A 25,527-nucleotide genomic window follows, 5' to 3' on the forward strand; every position below is an offset into this window, starting at 1 on the left:
TATGTTTGGAGAAAAAAGGATGCAGAAGTTCATGAAAGGAACACCTGTCCAACTGTTAAACACAGAGGTGGTTTGGGCTTGTGTTGCAGTGGCACATGGAACATTTCACAGGTAGGGGGAAGAATGGATTTAATTAAATTCAAGCAAATTCTGGAAGCAAACATCCCACCATCTGTAACAAAAACATTTTTTTTTTTTGTAAAAAAAACAACAAAAACAAAACAAAAAAACGCTGAAGATGAGGAGAGGATGGCTTCTACAACAGGACAATTATCCTAAACACACCTTGAAATCTCCCCCACCTCAAGAGACACAAGCTGAAGGTTTTGCCATGGCCCTCACAGTCCCCTGACCTAAACATCATTAAAAACTTGTGGATAGACCTCAAAAGAGCAGTGCATGCAAGATGGCCCAAGAATCTCACAGAGCTAGAAGCTTTATGCAGGAAGAATGGGTGAAAATCCTCCAAACAAGACTTGAAAGATTCTTAACAAAAAACGTTAAGAAGCTTTGATACTTGCCAAAGGGGGCGCTACTAAGTACTGACCATGCAGGGTGCCCAAACTTTACTTCAGGCAATTTTCCTTGTTTGCTATTTTGAAACTGGAGAAGATTGAAATTAAAAGTAATCTTGCTTAAAATATTGAAAAGCATGTTTCATCTTTAACTTTTTGCCTTTGGAGATCAGTTCATCTTCTACTTATCTACTCACAGTAAACACAGTTTAGACCAGGGGTGCCCAAACTTTTGCATGCCACTGTAACCTTAATTAGGCCTGATGATTGACAGCAAACTGGCCCAGATTCATCTTACAAAAAAGCCTTGAGTCAAAGATAATCCAGGAGAGGCTCCTGGTCCAGCTGGTGGTAGCCCCTGTGATTTGTCATCTTTCTGAGGATCTCAAGTACCCACATGGATCTCCATTTCCCTGTGTCCAACATAATAATTGGGAACCCTCAAAGTGCCCTCCATTGTGTATTTTTTATGCTGATTTTAAGGTATCTGTGACTTTACTTAACAGCAAAATACTGCTTAAAGTAATGACAAGTGATTTGTTGGCTGCCTTGTAAGATTAAAAAAAAGATGCAGCAAACTGCAACAAGTACTCTGTCTTTTTGGGGCAGGCTTCAATAACAAAAAATGAAGTATGGCGCACCTTGTGTTTTGCAACCTGCAAAACTGTTGACTGGACCTTTTTGTTTTAGGATGCACAGTGAATGGGGAATGTAAAAGAAATGCCACAATGCACCAGCAAAGGCAGCAAAGAATAAGACCATAGGCTAGTAAACATGGAAAAAGAAAAAAATGGCATTGCAAATATTTTAGGAGAAAGAAAATGCCTTCAAATCATTTGTGAGTAGGACCTCAAGGATATGTATTTTGGTGAGGAACTCTGAATGTGCCAAGTCACTCAGTCCTCATTCATTCATTCTCAGTCATTCTCCATCCAAACACTGGAAGCCTTCAGTGTCTTTTTCACAAACTCCAGTCAGTTGATCCCCACACACACCTGTAAAACTATTTTGTTTGTAAGTGAAAACAGACAACTTTTTAACCCTGCATTCTCTGTGCGTCGAGCACAACCCCCAGATACCCCACCTGTTGGTGTGGCAGGGGGCTTCTCTTCTTTCAGTTGATCACAGTCCCCAGCATGGTTAGTCGTAAGATCAACCAAGCTGTGTGGAACATTGGCAATTCCTTGGACTTGGCCAAGACCCTGGATAGCTCAAGCACTGCTTTCATGGTCACTGCTTTCATGAGTGGGGATGAGAGACACAGGCTGATATTGTAACAGGTCCTGGATCTCTGCTGAGAGGTAGTCCATCTCCTCCTGGGAGGATAGATTCACCTCCTTGATGCCCGTGAATGGTGAAGGAATGCCGCAGAACTGGAGAGAACAGCCCAGTCGTCCTGTCCATTCATTCTGTTAATGCACAGGTGCATTGCCACTTCCTGTAAAACTGAGTCAGGGGATGAGCAATCAGCTGCGGGGTGGTGACTGAAAAGCTGTGATAAACAGAACGCTGGCCCAAAGGGGGCATGGAAGGGACAAAGCTGGTGGTGAGGTCCATGAACACATCAACATGTACTCCTGACAGCAGAGTTTAGATTTGTCATAAGTCCAGTTTTCATCCCAATTAAGTACAATTTTTAAATGATCTTCCAGAAAATCAAAAATCAAACCTGTTGCAATAGTTCTGCCAGAATGGACTACTAGTTCTGCAGATGTAGGTAGAAAGTGGAGCAGCTCGTTCTTACAGGTATCAGAATGTGCCAATATCTCTACAAATATAGAATAAGTCATGGGCATGTCAGCACATGTAAATTATAGATAACATTACTATTCCCCCAGATTTTCTTCTGTTCATTTTCCAATATTAAACAATGTATACTGTGGCTTGGCTGAATTCTTGATAGTTATTATTTACAGAGATGTGCATCCATATTAAAGGCAAAGCAGGAGTTTGATTTCATGCATGCACATATATATGTGTTTTTTTTCCTTCTGTGCTTCAGTTTATAACTACTGTTGCCTGTTTGTGTTTAAAAAACGTAAGCTGTATTTCGCTCTCACTTGTGTTCAGCCTGGAAGTGACTGGCAAACAAGCAAGAAACATAGAGACAGACTGAAAGATGCACTGCCCAGCTTGGTTAGCAGGACAGAAAGACAGGCTAGAAAGAATTGCACTGCAAGCTAGCAAATCAGCCTAATGTTACTGTAATTAGTTGACATCAAACTTGGAAATGAGAGAACAAAGTTTACCGAACTGCTGTCACTGCGATTTACTCTTGAGGTATTTTTTTCTTTTTCATAACCAAAGGGATAGTTCTGTTTCATTCTCTCATTAAAGTTGTAAACATTGACACATGTTTTGATTCAGGGGGAGGTGGGGACGTTGTGTAATTTGCAGAGCCTATTCAACTTACGTATGGAGCGCTGGGATGCCCGGCTCTGTTTGTGGGACATTTCAAGCACTCCTGGGGGCTCTGTGCTGGCCACAGGGCTTTAAGCAACTGTTTAGTTTGCTTATGCGTCAGGCCAGTTCTGCCTCACATAGTTATTTATTGCTACAGGAGGGTGCAGTCTCCTTTAGTGTTGGGCCAGTTACTCTCAAAATGTTATTCTTCATTCAAATAAACACAAGAAGTTTGTGCTCTAGAGAAAGGATAAGCACTCAGTGAATAACCTCCTAAGCCCTATGATAAGCTATTATGGCAAGGCTTAACTATACAGACCAGTGAGCAGTGATAACTAACATGTCTTTGGAGTCATCAGGTGGGTCCCACGACACCTCCAGGAGACTAGACAGTGATCTCTGGTGTCCCAGAGATCATTGTCTAGTCTCCTGGACAGTGATCTCTGGCGTCCCAGAGACACTCCCCTAATGCCAGGTCTCACTGCTCCCCGCACCAACCGAACAACCTCCTTTACCTTACCTATACTACCACAGGGGAGGTAGGCCCAGGGAAGGAAGCCTTGTTAGGCTATAACACTCCCCCGCCGGGTTAGGCTATACAGTCTACCTCCCCAAGATGAGCCCTCACAACAATTTCTACCTTACCTATACTACCACAGAGGAGGTAGACCCAGGGCCTAATTAAGGCTATAACACTCCCCCGCCGGGTTAGGCTTTAGAGTCTACCTCCCCAAGATGAGTCCTTAAAACCTCCTCTACCTTACCTTACACATGGCTTTCTCAGCCAAACAGCACTGCCACGTTCAACAAACCCAGGCTCCGTTTTTGCGAGCTCCAGGTAGTGACAGTGCCGATACTACCTTTCCTAGCACATTCATCATACTCTATTTCACACGCTACATAGCATTACTCCAATATAAGCTAAAGTTAAAGGAGATAGAGAAGATAAACTCACAGGATCAGCAAACACACTCACCTTGCAGCATGGTCTCAAACAAAAGGGATTAAAATAGGCCATTCCCACACTTAAATACCTTCCTCTTCCTGGATTTTCTCCTGAGAGGACTGATTGGTGGATCTCTCCACTTGATCTCAAGGGGTTATGTACCCTGCTTAGTAGTCCCCCCTGCTGGCCCCCAACTGACATTATTTCTTCTCTTATAGATAAACTGGCTGGCTCTGGCTGCTTCATCTGACATTTCCTTCACTGTCTTCCTCAAACTCTGTCCCTGCGCTCTGAGTTCCCCCAGGAGCAAGACAGCTGATCTTGCTATGAATCCCCTACACCCCACTTCCACTGGACAAACCCTAGTTTTCCATCCTCGCTGCTCAGCTTCTGCTCCTAAGTCTGCATACCTAAGCTTTTTTCTTTCATAGACTTCTTCCACTGAGTCTTCCCAAGGAACTGTCAGCTTAATGAAATAAACTATCCGCTGACTCACTGACCACAACACTATGTCAGGCCTCTGATTGGTACAAACTATTTCCTGGGGAACAACAAGCTTTCCCCCTAAATCTACTTGCATTTCCCAGTCACGAGCACCTTCTAGGTGGCCACACCCTTGCCTCCTTACTATCTTACCCTTATAAATTATATATAACATATTACTAGTTACCTTAATTTAAAAGTAATAACTAACTTTACAATGTTACTCTCCGTGTAGAGTAATAAGTTACTGATTACAGTACTTTGTCCTTACTTTTACTCAAATGACCTCAGAAGAACTAATGTTCATTTAAAATGGATGAGGGTCATTTTGTTACACAACAGGTAATCAAAGCACAGAAGTGCTGCACAGGTCTGACCCATTTATACATTCACATACAATGGTTACCACTTTGTATTAAAATGAAAAAAAAAAAAAGATCAAACCTTTTTAAATAAATTAAATGCCTTGGACACAAGGGAGTCAGGCAGAGAATCAAAGTCTAATTATAAGATATGGATCAATATTTGCAGTCTTATGCTATAAAACGAATATTGAGGTTAGCACAACAAAGGATTGGCATGCGAGTCAGTTATCATGATGAGCACAAATAAATACACCTGAGCTGGAAGACCCACCTGCCATTTCCTGGTGTGCCGGTCAGCGACAACAACACAAGAGAGAGTTATGCATGAGTTGTGCCGATGTTGCTCTGCAGTTGTAGGGGATATGCATGGAGACACATCCAACACAAGCTAACATCACCCAGGCCAGATGTGCCGATAATCAGGATGAGGAAAAAAGGAACTGGAGGCCAGTTCTAGACACTGAAAAGGTGTAACAGCCAAGACAGCCCAACAACGAGCCTTCAGCATCTCAGGGCGAATCTCATTCACCACAAGATACCTCTGCCAGGGATATGGGCAAGAATTCCCCCAAGTCTTCAGGCTCTGCCTCCTCCACGGTAGATATGAGGGAGGGGTTCAGGAGTTCCTCAAAGTGCTCCTTCCACTGTTCGACAATCTCCCCAGTTCGGGTGAGCAGCAGTCTGTTGAGCACAGCCTGAGACAAGCTCTGCTTTCCCTTCCTGAGGCATCTAAAGGTCTGCTAGAACTTCCTTGAGGCCATCCAAAAGTCCTCTTCTATAGCCTCCCTGAACTCCTCCTACACTCAGGTTTTTGCTTCAGCGACCACCACAGCTGCAGCCCTTCTGGCCAACCGGTACCTGCCTGCTGCTTCAGTTGACCCCTGTGCCAGCTAGACCCAAAAGGCCGCCTTGTCACAGGGTGTGATTGTACCCAAATACAGCACACTGAGGCAGGCAGACAGTTGGTAATGACTTTTATTGCTTACACAGATATGCAAAAGTTCAGGGGTCTTTGAGTTTAGCTTGATTGTAGTTCCAGCAGGGAGTGAATGTGGCAAGAGCAGGCGGACAATACTTGAAAGCGGTCTGAGAGTGGTGGACTGTACCATTAGTGCAGGGGATCTCTTGTGAGGCTGGTAGTGGGGTGAAGTCAGACATAGCTAGCAGAAGCAGGAGAACTGAGGGATGCAGGACTGGTGTTGCACCATGCAGCCACAGAGCCGAGCAGATGGGAACCAGGAAGGGGGCAGGCAGGAATCAGAGTCACAGACAGGGGGCTGAGGTAATTACCAGGGCAGAGACGATGGAAGCAGGTCAGGAACAAGCAGGGTTGGCACCTGGGAATCAAGCCACAAGTGAGTGTCTTGCATGTAGTTGGAAAAGCAGCAGGTGCTTATATGCAGGGAGTGCTGATGAGAAGCAGCTGTATGCACAGGTGAGTGGAGTTGTCTTCAAGAGGGGGGTGTGGCTGGCAGGTAGAGTGGAAAAACTGAGAGAGAGCAGGGGAGCAGAATGCAGGCTGTGACACACCTTCTTCAGCCTGACAGCCTCCCTTACCGCTGGTGTCCACCAGGCACCGACAACCTCCTGACCACAGGTCCTGGCAGCCGTCTCCACAATGGAGGTGGCTGCAGGGACCACTCTAATACTATGTCTCCAGCCTCCCCCGGGATGCATGAGAAGTTCTTTCGGAGGTGGGAGTTGAAGACCCCACAGACAGGGGCCCAAGCCAGACATTCCCAGTTCACCCAGAGGTGACATTCCACATCCTCAGAGCCAGTCCACGATGCCAGGGATCAGCACGCTCAGGACCCTGCTCCTGCCTGCTGCCCAGCACACAATGCACCAGACCCTGATTCTGTCCTTGCGGGTGGTGGGCCCACAGGGCGACGGCTCCGTGCTATTTTTTCGGGCTGAGACCTGTTGTTTACACTGTTTCATGACAGAGTCAAATGTGATGCTTTACTACATGGTTGAGCAGCTGGACCTCCAGCAATCATGCTTTTCTTGTATCCACCCACATGTTTCACATCCTGTGGTATTTTTTCTTGAACCTTCTTCCCTTTAAGGAAAATGTGAATGTGCAAAAGAAAGATCAGCTGCTATGGCAGATATGCTTACAGAAAAACCTTTCCATTCCAACAATAAGCTGATTCTGTACATTCAGTCCTGCCACACTTGTGCCAAGTGCAGTAATCCCTCTGACTCTTTATAATCTGTGGCCCAAGGATAATGCTTCTGATGTTACATAACAATGATTTTTTTTTTTAAGAACCTGTTCTTATTTTAGTCATTAGTAACCTCTCTATTTTTGCTTCTTTTGGTTGAGGTACATTAATATATTAATTTTTTCATTTTTAGACACCAAATGAAATCTAAATTTGTATTCAGGAAGCAACACGTTAGTGCAGGTTTACTAAATGACTGCCCTGATGATGTGAATGATGTTCCTTTAGAGTGACAGTGAAGCACAATTCTACTCAGAAATTCCTTTAAATCTGCCTCATCTATTCCTCTGTGCTATGCTGCTCTCATTCATACGCAGCACGGGTATTTTTTATGGTAGGATGATGGATTCCTCTTTGATCCACATAACTGAATTATTCCCTGGTGATGCAGCCAGGAGACTGTGCATGAGGAGGAGAAAGAGTCAGAGAGCAGCGCTGTGTCAGTCCAAACCTGACCTCCTGATGTCACAATCTGTCGATCAGTTTGCCGGCCAGAGTGACAAGTTGTCTCTACTTTCCTTCAGTCACCTACAGGAAATAGAAGAGTGACGTGCATCTCTCCTTCAATTCTCCTTCTATCATCACTCAGCTTTTTATCTATTCCCAGAGAGAGTCGGCATGTTTATTTGTATGTTCTGAAACGTTCACAGCTTTTTTTTTTTCTCTGCATTTCAGTCCCTAGCTGAGGAAATGCTATTTACACACACACGTCTGATGTGTTACACTTGAGCCTGCCAGCCCGACAGCCGCCCGCTCACAATCATTAAATAAATCTCCACCTCCACTCCCCACGATGGCAGACGGTGTTGTTTGTGTCCGACGCTTTCATTAGCAGTGACCACAAAAACTCTAGAAGAGATACAGAGGAGGCATATTAGTGTGAGACGGATGCAACTGTTCGCCCAAGCAGATGAGAAGAACGAAGTGCTCGTCTTCTGTCTTTGATGGATTCCCAGAACTGTCAGTGCTCCTAGAGCTTGGCTGGTGGGAGTTAATCATGGACTATTATTTATTTCTGTAATAGGAAATTGTTATTTCCCCAAATAGAGAAATATTACTGCACTAAATGTCCTTTTCCTGCATTGTTACAGCCAATCGAATTACATTCAGCTTCTATTGTTACATAAATTAGGTCTGTACAACAACTATAACCATGATAATCAAATCTCTCAATTGTATTCTCCTAACCTAATTTGTTAATGAGACTATTTTCTGAAATAATGCAAGTTTATGCCTTTCCTTGCATGGAAACAGGAGACAGGATTAATTTATGGAATATTTTTTTCTGAAGGATGGAACCCATCCAAAGACAGTGCTGTGCACATGCTCGTCATCCCAATGAAACATTGGCCTGAATTGTAAACATCAGAAAAACTGACTGGTTTCTTTACACTCTTACTTTAAGATGGCAAGATAATTAAGTTGTGTTCTCACACCCTATTACCTTTGAAATTACTTTTATATATTACTATACTACTATATGTCACAGCGTAGGCTCTGTGTCAGCGCCATAGCCTGCTGTGCACCTCTCCAGAAATGTAACTACACGTCGTAGAGACACAGACCTCCTGTCTGTTTTTGTAATCTGAAAACCCATCCCCCTCAGTGCAGAAAAAACTTTCGTTTACCTTTATTTCACTGATAAGAAACAATAAATTATAAAGAGACTAAAGCCCGCACAAAATAGCATTTAAGTCTTGTGTGGGATTTATCCTAGTTTCATATGAAGAAAGGAAATCTCTTCTAGTTGCTAGGCTAATTCATACAATGTAAAATGCCATATGCTTGTGTTGATAATGTTAGTGTGTTGTATTTGTTCTGAAAACATGTTTAGTATGAGACAGTTGTTTTGTTGGTGAACCGTGTGAGTTGTAATTGTTGCTGGCCTCAGGTCTAGGGGAGGCACAAAACTTTAGGTGGCGCTCAGCTCGGCTGCAGGATTTATTCTTGCCTCTGAGGTGTTCTACATTCCTCCCACCTCAATACTTCATCTAGTGACCTGTTTAGGTATAACACCAACACAGTAACAAGTAAAGTACAATGTACAAAGTACAAAATGCATTACATGACTATCTGAGACAATTAAATAAAAAAAATGTACAGGGATGTCTGTTTCTGTCTCACATTTAACTTATTATTTTAAACATTAACTGTACCACAGCCTCATATGAATTGCACTTTAGTCCCAGTGACTTTTTAAACACATTTAACTTGGGTCATTTTTATTTACATCCTGTAAATATATTCTAACCCTTTTAACTCTCTATCTGATATTTTCTGTTAGTCGCTGGGCTAACTTATACAACATAAAATTATTATTATTTTTTCCTTTATTTTAACTGGGAAATACATTGAGGTAGAGACCCTAATTTACAATGTAGCCTAGTAAAATAATAAAAAAATAAATTAAAGCACTTAGACACAGAAAAGCCAAAGAGAACATTACATAAAAGTGGCAACAAGAAGTAAAAACAATAAAAAACACAAGTAAAGATGTAAAAGAAAATAAATTAAAGCATCAACAATGAATAAAAACAGGAAAAATGTAAAACCATTAATCAGGTAAAACAGGAAGATGTAGAAGTAAAATGTGATACAATTAAAGATTTAAATTGCCCTAAGGATAAAAATGAGGAAAGCTTTAAATGGTTCTGCATGTTGTTCCGCGTTTTAGGTGCACAATATGGAAACACTGGATTTTCCAAGTTTGGTAAAAACAGCTGGCACCTGCAGCGTAATCCAATCACTGGACCGAGTTTGATAAGAGACCGCATTCTCAGTGTGCTGGACTTGGGATGGAATGGAACCTTCCATGAACTGTGAGAAGCTTCCTTGTCTTGATATCAGTGGCCTCTATCTTCTCCTTTGGCTAGCTCATTATTCCAGCAGGGTGACTGGCAGGGCGTACATGTTGATGGACCTTGTTCTTTCTGTTCAGCTGACTTTTCAGGACTTGCCTTACTCTGTATGGTATTTGTAGCTGTCCTGAACATCTGCAATGCTGCCTTCTAGGAGTTCAACCCCCTTGGTTCTGATTATCTTCCCTCTCTTGGACTCCATCCGACCACACTTATCCATTGCAAATAACATTCTGATGTCATTGCTCCTGGTGGGGTAGATCAGTGAGTCAATGTCCCGCTCACTCCTGGCATACAGCTTGATGTCATCCATGTAGAGGAGATGAGTGATGATCGCTCCACTTCGAAACTAGTATCATAGCCACTCCTTGTGATGATCTGGCTGAGTGGGTTCAGGCCTATGCAGAACAGGGGCAGGGATAGTAGGTATATACCATGGACTTTGACAAATGCTTTGAGGAGCTCTGTGACTGCCTCAGCCCATACTCTGAGTGCATGTTCATACTTATAACCTGCATGCACCTTTGGACAAGTTTTATTTCTAAAGCTTTGGAATTAGGCAAACTAGACTGAATGAAATACATACTATATGAGATCATTTTAGTTGATGCATGTCAAGTACGAAGACATACAAAATATACTGTTCATATTTTCCTATAATTTGTATATTATGTCTCACACCAACATACATGGAAATTGTTTGCCTTGTAGGCCTGTTTGGGCATCTATTGATGCAAGACACCAATATCAGAATACAGGCACCACCCGCTTAAGTGCAGCGACAATCCAGTGTAAGCTGAAAACATTGCGCATCAGGAACACAAAACTGAGTGATACAGGACGTAAGGCACCACCCCTGTGTACCAAGTTTTTACTGTCAGTGAAATTTTTACAGAAACATTTTGCAACATCTCAGACAAATTAGTTAACATTACCTATACATGTAAATGAAAAATGCAACCAAGCAGAAATTCTTTGCTTTTAAAACATATTTGCTTTTGCACATTGTGTAGCAACCATCCCTCTCATCTCTCAATCTCAATAACCAACACACATGGGCCAAGAAAATAATTTCTACACCCAAGGCCATTCCTCCTTTCTGCTGCCTGAACCAGCACTTAAACAGTATTGTAAATCATCCACTTGTGAGCATTTACTTTGGCCTAAGAGGACGGGTGGGACCGTTCGCTCTCAGTTCAGAGTGAATTAGGTGGGTTGACCTTCCTGCCTCCATTCTGATTACCTTTCCGGCTTCTCTTGAAGTGGGAGCTGATCTAATCAGAGTCTAGCCCATCCAGCACCATTCTCTAATTCTTTATTTTTATACCTTTCTCACATTACCATTCTGTTTCAACATGCAACCCTTCAAGCCTGTTTTGAGCTCGCTCTCTGGGGGTGCTTCCCCTCACCTTTTTATATGTGGCCCATTAATTATGAATGAGACAGAGGACTCTGAAGAGAGTTGGAGGAGCAGTCATGGTATAGGGCCAAGGGTAGGAGGATACTCTGGGGACTGTGCACCTTTTTCAGGAGGAAATAGAGAGGAGGTCCTGCAGTGCTGCATATCCAAGTGTTCTCCTTACAAAGCGGAGATGAGTCTGACACACACATATGATAAACCCATACATAATAAAATTGATAAGTAATGCAGCCATGCTCTATAATGGAGCTTCAAGCACCAATTCTGTATTTTAACTGCAGTGAATATTAAATGCATATACTCATTTTGTGTGGACAGCGTGCAACAGTAGGTACAGATTCAACCTTGAATTGAGACTCACAGCAAGAAACAGGATCATATTTCCACTTTCCTGTGGATTCTCTGCAGCATTTGGGACTGTCGCCATGGCACACTTCATTGTACAGTATGGGTGCATGGCTGACAGAGAATGATTAATGCTTGGGTCTATTTAAGACTTTTTGTAATTAGGAAAAGAATAGAAGGAGAAAACTTAAATCCACAAAGGGAATAACCCTCACAGTAAGACATCTGTGAGGAATTGAGAACTGAACCTGCGACACATGTACCATAGAGAAATGTTATAATATTTTAATGATGTTTGACCTAGTCTTTGAGAAACTTCTGTGTTATAAGTACAGCTATGGATAACCATAGCAATTATATGAAAATAAAAGAATAATACACAGGGAGTTAATGGTAAGACATTTAATTTAGTCATTTTCATTCCATATTGATAACACTTATTAAACCACAATGCCTCCTCTTAAGATCCCACTCTTCTTATGACTATGAAATCACTTTCATAGCTGTCAAGTTGTAACAGCATACTTTAGTTTGAGATTCAGAAATGTATAATTTTAATGACGCTCGCCTTTTCAGAGACGACAAGACCCATTTGGCCTTTTAGAAAATGACGTGGATCGTCTCCTGCAAGGGACAGATGTGAGCCATCCACAAATCCACCCTTCAGTGTTCTCTTTCTGATGTAATATTCTGTAAGATAAATTGCATCTATCATAATCTGCATGACTCAATGTCACAATAATGTAATTTAGTGATGGTTGATACCATAGCCAACATAACAAAATGAGGTTTCCACAAAAGAGAAAAAGCACATCAAGTTGTTGCTATTTGCTCCCATACATGCACAGCTTGTGTCTTGTTTTTATGAATGATGATTCATTTCTTTGCGATAATCTTTACCAGATTCTGTGTGTGCATGTCTCTATGTTTATGTAAAAATGTATAACTAAAACGGCTCTGCAGATTTTCTGATCATTTATTAGGTACTTTTTCTAATCTTGGCCATTTAAATGAGGTAGGTTGGTTTATGAATCCAGCCTTTTCATCTTATTTCGTCCCTGAGATTTTCAAACAGGAACTTTTGAACAAGAATTCATGTCTTTGTGCATCCTCTCTCTTATTTGTAGTAGGCTATTAGTTGCTTTAAAGGGGCTCTATGTGAAATTAAGAGCGTACAAGCGTAGAGTTCTCAAGATGAAGGTTGCTGAGCGGGCAGCTGCCAGCTAACGATGCAGCTAAAGGCCCTGACACACCGATCAGCTGTTGGTCAGTGTTGGGCCACTGGTGAATGTCTGTCGCTGCACTCGGTACTGATGGTTTGTGTTATTGTTCACTGGTGCATGGTAAACTTTCTTTCAGCGTCAGATTGTGTTGTTAATATGCTAACTGGCTAACTGGCGTGGAGAGTTATTTCCTCTCACGCCAGTACAGAACGTATGTGCTGGTTGGCCATCAGCTGAGGTCTTTACAGTTTGTTCATGTGCAACTTTTTGGCCTAGACACAGGCAATATGAGGTGAAGCAACAGTCAGCTTTAGTTGCCACTAGCTCTCTGAAGTCAGTTTGGTGTGTATGGGCCTTTATAGTGTTAACCACGGGGGAACCAGGGGGTGGGTGCTATGCTTCTACTATCCCAATATCAGCACAAGTGTTTCACAAACACAGTGTAAAGCGGCAGCTATAAGCTAACCACTGGGATACACACATGCACTGTCATGCACGCATGGCCGGACCGGCTTATCATAACAAATTACAGAGAAGCTCATATTAAAACACAGAGGAATCATGACATCAGTCTCTGCTCAGGGTGCCATCACTTTATTATATCTTTACACAGTATATAATGGTTTGCTGCTACATTAATGCTCTGAATGTTGCATACCTTGAAGGTGAGCTGTGTTATAGACCCTTGTTTACATCTTCCTATAATGCCCCTTTTACGCTCCACTTTCTCCAAGTGCCATAATGTTTATTATCATCATTATACAGTATATTGTAGAGACATTTCATGGATTCACAATATAACCACTGTTGGGGTTTCTGAGGTTTGTATAGGTTCTTTAATAGTAGTTACAGGACAGAGTGTCTGATGGAAAATGGCAATCACAAATAGCTTGCTGCTAATAAAATATCAGGTAGACATGATACTGAATTGATGCAATAAAGTATAGGCATGTAGGTACTGCTGCAGAAGGCACAATTACACTTACTGTTATTACAGCCACAGGGTCGCAAAGGCTGGTTCTGTTTTAAATGTGTGTGTGTGTGTGTGTGTGTGTGTGTGTGTGTGTGTGTGTGTGTGTCCTGGTGACACCAGTTGTAGTGGAAACTACCACAGAAATGGTTTTCTGCATTATGCCAGATGTTTTATGTATGTTTATCCATCTATTTGTTTGTCTGTCTGTCTGTAGACAGATTTGTTGACATGATAATGTCGTCACCAAGCAAGATGGGCTGGAATAAGGGTGGTAGGAATAACAGGTGTAACAAAGTGCTGCAAAAAGCTTGGGTTTGAAACAAGAAGTCCCCCTGAATTAGCAAACTGGGGAATGTTATTTGGTATTTGAGGCACATAGATCATTTGTGGGCAAGTGTTGTTTGGGGTTCAGAGCAGTAGGCAGATCACATGATGAGCTGGTTGAGTGCAGACCAGACAGGCAACAACAGCTCAAATATTGTCATTGTCCCTGAGGAGCAATTGGGCTTTCCGAGGGCATTCAATTTATAATAACTGATACCATCATACTAACATATGAAATGTCACTGTGACAAAAGCCACCAGAGACTGAGTTCCAAAAAGAAACCAGGGTACACATTGTCACATTCACAGCTGGTGCGTGCTGTACCTTCTGAAAAACACTCAGATCTCTACTTTTAAAATCTCATCTTCTAATCTCTGCAAGAACATTGAAGTAAGTTGCACATACTGTAGATGAAAATGTAGTTACCTGGTTAACATTAGCTATGGTAATTTTTCATGTGTAATGTTAATCTTGAATGATGTTATGATAATGACATTAACATATCTTGTAGCTATGGTCTGCTGGGCTTTTACATTCATTAATCCTCATTAAAAAGGGTTAGGGTTATTAATTTATTAAAAAGAAGTTTTATTGACAAGTGCTGTTTTTTCATTATTTTGCAATAGCTCACACATGCTGAAAAATGTATATGTAAAGCAACTACCATTTTGAATAACTTATTTCTCAGGTACGTTTTTACTTTTACTTGAGTAAGTTTTCTTTGAGGCATTAGGCAAACCCCGGAGATCTTGCCTCTGGAAGAAGAGTGGAAGAGCCCTGGTTTCCGGTTTTAGGCTGTTTGTAGTCCACGTGATATTGATCAATCACGTTTGAGCCGGCTGCAGTTGTTGCCAGGTTAAACGCTCCGTGCGATGAACTAACGAGGCAGAACATAATTGGCGTCACTGAAAACTCTGAATCCATCGCAATGGTCAGCATATTTACTTATATATAAACAGAAGTCGGAAACAGAAATTCGCCTCCTCAAACCGGAATGCCAAAAAATCGAGGGTCTGCCCCCAGAGGCTGTATCGCCGTCTGCTGGAAGTCAGATGCCGAATACAGCCGATGGGTTCCGAGAATGTATAAAGAGTGACGCAATCCACATAGGGAGTAAGATGTCATGGCTGAATGGACCTGTTCAGGTTAATGTCATATTTTGATGTTGCTAAGACACCCAGGAATATATACCTGGGTGTAAATAGTAATATTGGGTATTTACATCCTGGGTTCAAATTGCATTGTTGGCGAAGGACACTTGAGTGCAAATAGCATCTCCCATAGTTTAATTTACCCTGTCGCTCAAAGGCTATCGGCAGCTACCGTCACTGTTACTCAGTGCATGAGTTCACATCATCAATCAATCAACACATTTTGAATAAGGCAACTTTGACTACTCCCATTTGTTTTTCTTGACCCTCTAGCATGACAAACCCGATAGGGATCATTGGATCCTCAAGGGTTTGAAAAATGACTATGAATTTAAACTGGATTATGAATACTGGGAAATACTAGTTTTCTCACCTGGAGAAAAAAGTGGCAGAGCGCTGTTCCGTTGTACTGCGGCAGCACTACATTTATGCTTCAGAGACACCGCAAGCAAGCTGGAGGAGATGAGATCTTAGAGAGCTCATAGTGTCATATTATCCCACCAGGACACTGCACTCTGAGAATGCAGGGGTACTCGTAGTCCCAAAAGTCTCCAAAAGTAGATCAGGAGCCAGAGCCTTCAGCTATCAGGCTCCTCTCCTGTGGAATCATCTTCCTGTTGCGGTCCAGGAGGCAGACAGCGTCTCCACATTTAAGACTAGACTTAAGACTTTCCTCTTTGATAAAGCTTATAGTTAGGGCTGGCTCAGGCTTGCCTTGTACCAGCCCCTAGTTAGGCTGACTTAGGCCTAGTCTGCCGGGGGACCTCCTATAATACACTGAGCACCTTCTCTCCTTCTCTCTCTCTCTCTCTCTCTCTCTCTCTCTCTCTCTCTCTCCTTTGCTAACACTCATGTCCTGTTACTGCATCTTGCTAACTCTGCCATACTGCATGTCACTAACTCGGCTTCTCCTCCGGAGCCTTTGTGCTCCACTGTCTCTCAGGTTAACTCGTATTGCAGCGGTGCCTGGATAGTGTGACGCGTGTGGTTGTGCTGCTGCTGTGGTCCTGCCAGATGCCTCCTGCTGCTGCTGTTATCATTAGTCATACTTCTACTGTGGGGGTTACCAAATGTTTCTGTGTGACAAAATTGAAATGTCTGTTGGAAGCGAGATTATACATTTGTTTTCTTCTTTGTGTTGGTTGCTTTCCTATGTTCTAAACTTGTACATGTGCATAATCATGTTTTCTATCTGAATGATACTTCGCTTTAACCCTGTAAAACAAAAGATGCAAAATTCAATTTCAATTTCAACTGTTAACACCTCATCTAACATGGAGCCATATTGCCATCTTGTGGTGGAGTTAAGAAGAGTTCCCGTAAGGAAGTCAACTTTATAGTTCAAATTAAGATATAATTGGGGATTATTAATCAACTTGTTTGCATGAATATGTGCTTCTTCATTTTGTTTTTCATTATACTGTATATTGCAACTATAGGTTGGTCTAGCATGCGTGTATTTGAAGTAGCCTAGTTTATACGGTAATCTGTTTATATATGCAGCATAATAATTGTATTTTGATTTAATGTTAATTTGTATTTTTAATTGGATGTTAAGAATCAATTTTGACCATAATGGGAAGAGAATGTGTCCATGGCGCGTAACATATCAAAGTATACAACCTCGTATAAGAAAAGCATTAAGTTCCTCCAAAATAACATGATGACAATTTTACAACTAGAGAGAGCCCGCCTTATCAAATCCGCTCACTTTAATTTATTTTTTTTAATTTTATATACTTTATTAATCCCCCTGAGGGGAAATTCAATTTTTTCACCCTTGCTGTCAATTACACACAGGTCCGACAGACACACACATGCACAAACAGGACCTATACATGCACAAAGTGGAGAGATGTCAGAGTGAGGGGGCTGCCTTGGTCAGGCGCCCCGAGTGGTTGGAGGGTTCCGTTCCTTGCTCAAGGGCACCTCGGCAGTGCCCAGGAGGTGAACTGGCACCTCTCCAGCCACCAGTCCACACTCCATATTTGGTCCGGACGGGGACTCGAACAGGCGCGGCTTGCTCTCTTGTTACCGCTTGCCTCTTGTATTCCTCTTTTGTAATTTCCACTTCTTGTATTCTTACTCTTTTGTTGTGCTCTTCTTCATTTTTAGTCTCTTGCTTTTATGTTTAGTGTACGCTCTTTCATTTTTACTTCATCGACTTGCTTTTGCTGTATCTTGTGTTTTTAACCAGTTACGTTTGGTTCTTGCATAACTTTTGTGCTCACAATCAAAGTTATTTTAAACTTTTAAATTTTGCTTATCCAGTTTTCTTTTATCTCCAGTGTTGTCAGCATTTTTGCGTGTTAATAATAACTTTGACAACAATATCGAACGGCCAACGATATTGTTTTCACCATTATTATAAGCGAGTAATCATAATGAAGTAGACCAGTACCTGCTGACTGACCTCTTTGCCCCAGATTCATTGGAACTAGTGGCTGCCAGCCACTTGCCACAGTGGTTCTTGTGCCAACCCAAAGGCTTTCTGCTATGTAAGGCAACCAACGTTGAGGCACCCACAGGATATCACAGGCTCAACCACTCCCCCCTCCACTGCTGTGTGACAGCTGGCTTCATCCTGCTGTAAAGTCCGGGAACTGCGAAGCGACGGTCCGGGGCCCTAAGAGGAGCTTCGCCTTTGATCCCTGCTGCTAAAAGTAGGCAAAGAACTTCCATAACTTCAGTAAGCCACTGTGCGGTGAAGAGTGAGGTCAAGCAGGAGGCTTGTTAATTATCCTAGGTTTCATTAGGTGAATAGTTTTGCGCATTCCTGCGTTCCCAATCTATATCTATCTTAACATACTCTGTCCCACTATTGCCAAACTAAATAACTCACACGAGTGTTACCTCTCATTTCATTCCATTTATATACTGTTGATTTTGTGTTGTGTCATATAATTATCATTTGCTATTCATTTATTCAGTTGTTATATATTTAGCTTAAATAAATCTTCACTTATCGCCAAGTTGTTGTCTGTGTATATATCTTTTGGACAGGAGCTGAGATCACTTTATAGAGAATTCATAACCCAGATATTGAGATTGATTCATTATTGATAAGCATGCTGATGAATTAATAAGTGGCTTACGGAGTTATTGATTTGATTAGTCGCTTCCCTCATTAGGAGGGTGGTGCCCCAAAATTTTATTACGAGTGCAAATATTCTCAAAAAAGTATTTCCCCTACACTAGCCAAGCCAGCACATGTGTATGAAAAAAGGCTTTAAGAGATCTACTCGTATAGAATAGATCTGCCAGTCATTGGTGTATGAGACAAATAAACACAGGGAAAGGACGGAGCCCCGAGAAGGCTCTGTGGGAAAAGTCGCTGAAAATCCATGTCCTGGGGCAGGCAGTTTCATCTTGGCAACATTGGACAAAAATCCAATGATAAACTATATATGCATATTCTAATGCATGTGAGGAAAAAAAATAGAGTTCCACACTTTTTCTTGGCTCTGTTTCCAGGCTTTAGAAAATGTAGCCAGTGACAGTAGACTTTGGCCAATCATAAGTCATGTCAGAGAGAGGACGTTCTCCTATTGGCCTTTCCACAAATACAAATGCACGTACACGTCCCTTTTGATAAAAACCTGGGAAAGCCGGTGAAACCTACAGAGAGTGTTGCTATTCCAGCTTAGGCAACAACTGCATACACTACAAAGCAACCCAAAAAAGGAAGGCTGATTTATCAAAAAGAGCAACTTGGTCTCACTCCGAAGTCATCAAAACCGCCACTTGGTCAATGACTTCCAGCATCAGGCACTGACGAAAAAGCTGTCCTTTAATGTCATCATGATATGCAACCAGGTGCCATTATTATTTAATGGTACCTGGTGGCATCAGGAAGAAACACGGCAGGACACAATGAAACAAATCACGTGTCAGTATCGGCAAAGCATTTCAGAGATGGAGAGGAAACAATGCTAATAGTTTAGCCCTCTGCTAATTGTAGCCAAAGGATCATGGCTGTGGCTTCAAGTTCATGTAACTGATGTACTGTAGATTGGAATCACAGTGTGTCCTCCACTTCACTCCCTGCCACCACAGACCACTTCAATCCCCAGCTCTGAGGAACCAGATAGCCCTGACTCCCTGCTGGATCAGCAAACTTACTGTGGCAGCGCTGCACTCACCTGGCACTGAGGGGTTAATTGTAAAGGGTAAATGGACTGCACTTGTATGGTGCTTTTCTAGTCTGCTGACCACTCAAAGACCGGGCGAGGTGGGCGCGCAGCGCACCTGCGCTTCGCCAACTGGGTGTGGCCAGATAGATTTTGCAAGTTTGGCACACCCTGCGCACTGGCGCAGCTACTCCTCTTTCCCACCTCCGTCCCTCCTACCTGCGCAAGTTGGAAAGAGGGAGGAGAGAAGGCGTGGAGTGGGTTGCCGCGCAAAGGCATAATGAGAGTTTACTCAATTCGCCATGGCAGAAGAGAGCAGCAGCGTCAGACAGCCAAACTTCTCCCAGGAGGAAACTGATGTTTTGGTCCGGGAGGTCCAAGCTCGCAGTGTCCGAATATACAGAACTGCGAGCAGACCTCAACAGACTGATGATGCAAAGGTAGCCTGGGAGGAGGTCACCACAATTGTAAATCAATGTTGCGTTTCTCTCGTGTGCACGCTCTCTCTTTCTCTCTCGTAGTCTCACTCTGTTTCTTTTCTTCTGACTTTTCCTAGATGACAGATGCTGAATATATACTCCCTATCTGATGCTGTGACTGTTTGTGGTTGGCTGAGAGGGATGTGAACTCATTAGTTTGCAGCTGTGTTAATCAAATCAGGTTGGGTTTCCATTACGCGTGCCAAACGGTACCAATCCCCTTTGATCTGACATCAGATGTGACGGGACAGTCGATATAGAGATACATTTAAGTGCTGATTGCAGATAGTTGCATTGAATAGTGTTTTTTTTGGGTATTTATTGCATTATTAATGTGCCTGATATTCTGGAAACCTGCCTGTGAGGTTTTGGTGACGTGTGCGCACTGTCCGCCAGTCAGCCAAACTTCGGCTTACACCAGCTGCGCTACACCTGCACTGACTGCAGACCTGGTTTCAGCTGGCGAGATTTTAGCGCACCTTCGGCGAAGCCTTTTGGCACGAAACTGTCACTGCGCCAAGCTGCATCTGTCGACACCTCCCCCTGCTGCACTGCCACACCCATCTCAGCGCACCTCGGTCTGCCAAACTACCAAACTGAGTGCGCCTTGGGTTGCGCTGCTCGAAACTAGCTCTGCGCGGGGTTTGCCACCCTGCGCCACCCTGTGCTGCGCCGGGAAACTAGAGTCCTAAATGTCACATTCACCCATTCACAGACACAGTCACACACTAGTGGCCGAGGCTACCATACACGGTGCCACCTGCTACTCAGTAAGGATTCACACACAGTCACATACCAATGGAACAGCCATCAGGAGAAATTTGGGGCTCAGTATCTTGCCCAAGAATACTTTAATATGTGGACTGAAGGAGCCAGGGATCATCTCCAATTGTCTATATTCTCAACTAATCTTCGGGTCTTTCTTTACTGCGCTGATGCCTGCACCAGCTAATTTTGAGTCACTACAACTGATGACTGAAGGTCCGTCTCCCAAGCTGCTGCCTGTTCTTGTTTTTTTTTTTGTTTTTTTTTGAGGAAGCAGTCCACAGCAGCATGGAGTGAGGTGGCTACGGTTAGCTAGCTAATTCTTGTCTGATAATCAGAGAGAGAGGGAGAGAGGGCAGGGCAAGGAGCCGAGTGAATGAGCTGATTGACAGAGAGGGGGGGAGCTGCAGGAGGAGGGTTTATTCTCAAATTCTGATGTTTTCTTTTTTTCACCTTTTCCAGATTTCTGCCTACCCCAGCTTCAAAATTTGAAAGCAGCCTATGTGCAAGGATGTGCGGCTGAATATATAATATTAATTAAGCAAAATGTCACATTGACAGTTGGTCTGTTTCGACATTGCTTGGAGTTTTTTGGAGTCATTTCTTCTTGCACATTGATACACAACACACAAAATACACTGTTACCTTACTTTTCACTCCTCATTTACAGCTTTAACAGTGTGGTAGAATGGAGCACAGATGATTACATGACTGTCTGTACTTATTCTACTCTGGAAATGTGATGTTTACTCCTAAGGGGGAGCCACACAGTAAGCCTCTTTGGCTATGCTTTTTGGCTCTGTCTGCACATCTGTTACTCTATGATTCTCTCCCATAGCTTACAGTTCAGGAGGATCATGGCTGCCCTGTTTTGTTTTTGCTTTACCTGTTTCATTTTGCATTTATACTGGCCAGCCTGGGTCTTTTCTTATATTCGTATTCTTGTGTCTGTGTGTAAGTGTGTGTGTGTGTGTGTGTGTGTGCCGGGGGGTGGTCGTCAAAAGTCCTGGGGCACAGCACCCCCTGGAACCGAAGCCATCTGTTGTAACTTTGTAGCCTATTTTACGTTCATCATCACTTCACTTTCATGTCTGTGCAAATTCACTAAAATCAGAACAGAAATGAATTGTAATGATTGCTCCCAGTGCAAACAGGATCTTAAAATTCTAACATGTTGATGAAGTATGCAGCACTAACAGCAGGAGGTCACTGACTGATCTCCTGACCAGGGGCAATTTTAAACCCACATTTAATTATCAACCATGGTGAGTGAACACTGAAGGATTAAAAAAATAGAATTGTGTTCACACTTAATGCTGCAATGCTGAGAAATACACAGCATAACAGCATTAGGGGTTTAACGGTTCACAAAACTCATAGTTCAGTTTGATTCAGTGCGGTGTTGTCATGGTTCAGTATGTTTTCAATACAGCAAAAAAGTGTAAATGCCAGAAAAATTTCCTTGATTGTTTATATTTGTAATTTATTAAAACTAACATCATAATTACATTTTTTGACTTTAAACAATGATGTAGCTATACTGGACTGATCCGTTTATTTATTCATTTATTTATTTTTTCCATAAAGCAGGACTTACAGTCTGGCTGAAATAGGTTTATAAAGGAATAGTGTAACAGGGCTAAACTTCATAAAGCATATTGGTAAAGCCTGTGTTTTCCCCTGTAGAGTTGGTCTCATATCTGTCTGAAGTATTCCTACTGATGCAACCAAAGACAATAGAAGATAACGTATAACAAGCTGCACCAGTGGTACAAAAAGATACACAATTCCGGCCTCCTAAGCGGGTGTGGTCGTCTCTCGCCTGCATACGCCCACTTCATTTGAAGGTGTGGTAAACATGGTGTTTTGCCGCTTGTTTTTATCTGCTGGCTTAATGTCTGATATCAACCAAGTGTAGGATCACATGAGTTGTTTCCAGCTTACGAGAGTATGTTGCTAAAATTGAGACATGTCTTGAATGGAATGAAATGATTAATCAGAAAAGCAACTTCAAAATAATCAATTGTCCAAGCAGTTTAACACTAAGTTTGAATAAAAGCAAACCTAATGGAAATGGAGTCTGTTTTATGTTTATCCAATACCCTTACAATATATTGTTATATTTAGCTGTGTGAGGAGCTCATACATCATCTGGCCAACAGCTCAATTTTCCCTCGCTTTATAGACCCTCTCTTCCTAATTGCTTCACACCCTGTCTGCAAACAGATCATGTATAAATATGTCTGCTGCCTGGTTTCACACATGTCATTACTCATAGGTGATGTGATGCCTGCCTCTGTATTTTAAAAGAAAACAAAATTGTTATAAACATGGGCATGGAGCTACCATGGCACCGGAGCTGATGCAGTGAAACTGGTGCACAGCCCATATGTTTCTCCACCCTGCTGGGATTTATTAAGTTGCTCTATGGGTATGAAGCAATGTTTTGTGTTGAGCCCCAAAAAGGTGTCTTTATGCATATTGTTCACTCAGAGATTAATTTAGGAGAACTCATACGATCAGAGGGACACATTCATGGGAACACAAAACAATATTTTGCTTTGGACTGTGCAGTGTGACATGATTGTTGAACTAGATGAATTCTCCACACGCTTGTTTACAACTGGTTCAAGTTTTAATATAAAGCATCTTCACTTCCTTTTTTCCTTTGTCAACACATTTGAAATGAATCGGGCTCAGCTTTGTGAGCCTGTTAGAGGATATCTGCACCTTTCTGACAGATCAAATGATTTCTAAAGCTTTAAATTCCCAGCGTTCTCAATCTTCCCTGCAGCCACTGTTGTTGCTCTGAATTCTTGTAGCTATTTCTGTTTTTCCACATGTTCTGTTTACTTCCACATCCCACAGGCATGGCATGTAAATAAATTAGCAATATGCACCTGCAGTGAGTAAATTTATTCAGTGCAAATATTCAACTGTGTTGCTATTTTGGGCAGGTTCATCTTCAGTCTTAGTGCGTCTCTTCCTTTGAAGACAAGCTCTGTGCTGTAAAAATAGGATGTGTTTGGATGATGTGACACACCTTCAAGGTTCAAAGGAGTTCGTTTAAGAGATCCCAGAAATAAAAGTGAATATTAGTATATTCTGTATGTCAGTTTGAATAGTTCATACAGGGACAATTCTACTTAAGGTCCAATTTAACCAATTTAGTCAAATTCTCATCTGAGACATAAACCACATTGCTCTATTTGCAAAAGGTACAGCTCACACAGTAGCTTCATAAAAGAGAGACTGTTGCCAAAGCATTTCAGTGTGCTTATTTTAAGGGAAGCCTGCAACAAACACCACTGAATACCACTGAGCAGCAGCCCTGCACAAACAATATGAAGAGCAAACTCTCCATTAGTGGCCTAAGTAGGATCACATTGCATTGCAGCATTACTGGTTCCCCTTATTTGTAAGCGCTTCAGACTCTGCCCAGTTTATGGCCTTATTCAGTGGCTGTGGAATGTATTAAATAGGGCTCAGGCTGGTCTGGCATTGGAGTTTAGAGACCACTGTGCCAACGCATTCTCACTCCGACCTCATCACATATCGACGTTTGGTCATAGACTTTCCACGTCGACACTAGACATGCATGGAGCCCTAGGTGCATCGGTTGTTGACATTCTGGGACGCCATGTCAACTTCACCGTGTTATGTGCATTATTATTATATGCTGTTTTCAAAATACACTTTGTTTTCACAGAAAGTACATAGTTTGCATACAGTCTCTTTCAAAATAAATGTTGGTACAACACTGCAAATTGACATATTTATTTTTTTCCTCAACAACAAAGGCACGTGGTTACATCTAGCCAACACATGCATGTGGTTGTGGTTAGGCAACAAAAGCTCATGGTTGGGTTTAGAAAAAAAGAACAGGGTTTGGCTTTACAATCTTACGGTAAGTGAACCTCCTTGGTGAAAGTCAGTGGTTGTTGAACCCATCCAACACCCCTCACGCTCACCCTACTTGGACTTCCGCTGCCTTAACTTCCATCGTTGTCCCACCACGTTTCTCCCTGACACTGCTGGTTACCGTTAAACAACAGCAACCGGCCATGTATCATTCGGAAGTGAAGGGATGGCTTTTTTTGACAGTGTCTGATGCCAGAGCACACTGACCAAGCACCGGATTTCGACGACTTCAGAGAGAGATCAGGTTGGTTGTGCCTGCATCTTTGCAGAGACCTGGCTCCCTCATGGCATCCTCGATCAAGCCAAGGAAACTATATAAGAAGAAAAAGACATAACGTCAGTGACAGCGTTCAAATTCAGAGTTAAAAAGAAACGTGACATAATGTTGACTGACTGATCAGGCAGTTGCACTTGATAGGCAGACTGTGTTTTACCGCAACATAGCGCAGGACTCTGGTGGGACGAAGGAAGGCAGACTATGTTTGCATCAGTGATGCCTGGTGCTCAGACGTAGTCAAAGCTGATGAACTATGTTCCCAAGATGTTAAATATTAATGTGCCATTTTATCTGCTAAGAACATTTGCCAGTGTTTTTGTTAGTGCTGTTTACATTCCTCCTGACGGAAATTCCAAAAATGCACTACAGGAATGCACTACTGTTTTTGTCTTGCTCTTTAGTTTTTCTTAAGTACTGTGTAACTACAACTGCATTACTTTGGGCAACCCTGAGTCTGTTCAGACCTGGTATTACTATACGTCCTGGGTGATTGAATCACAGGTGGACAGCTCAAAGTCTGTCTGTTGACTCCTGGCCTTAGAAGCGTCTCCACATGCGTTTTCAAGTTACAACTTGTGATTGGAGCTCACGTCCCCCTCTATATGCAAATAAACACATACATCATTTCTGTTTGCAAAAACCAAATGCACTGTTTTTAACCATCTGATTTTGTCATGCTATTCACTCACTGGTGAGAGTGACCTGCATACACACAGTGAC

This window comes from Epinephelus lanceolatus, chromosome 14 (genome assembly GCF_041903045.1).
Source record: "Epinephelus lanceolatus isolate andai-2023 chromosome 14, ASM4190304v1, whole genome shotgun sequence".
NCBI lineage: Eukaryota > Metazoa > Chordata > Actinopteri > Perciformes > Serranidae > Epinephelus > Epinephelus lanceolatus.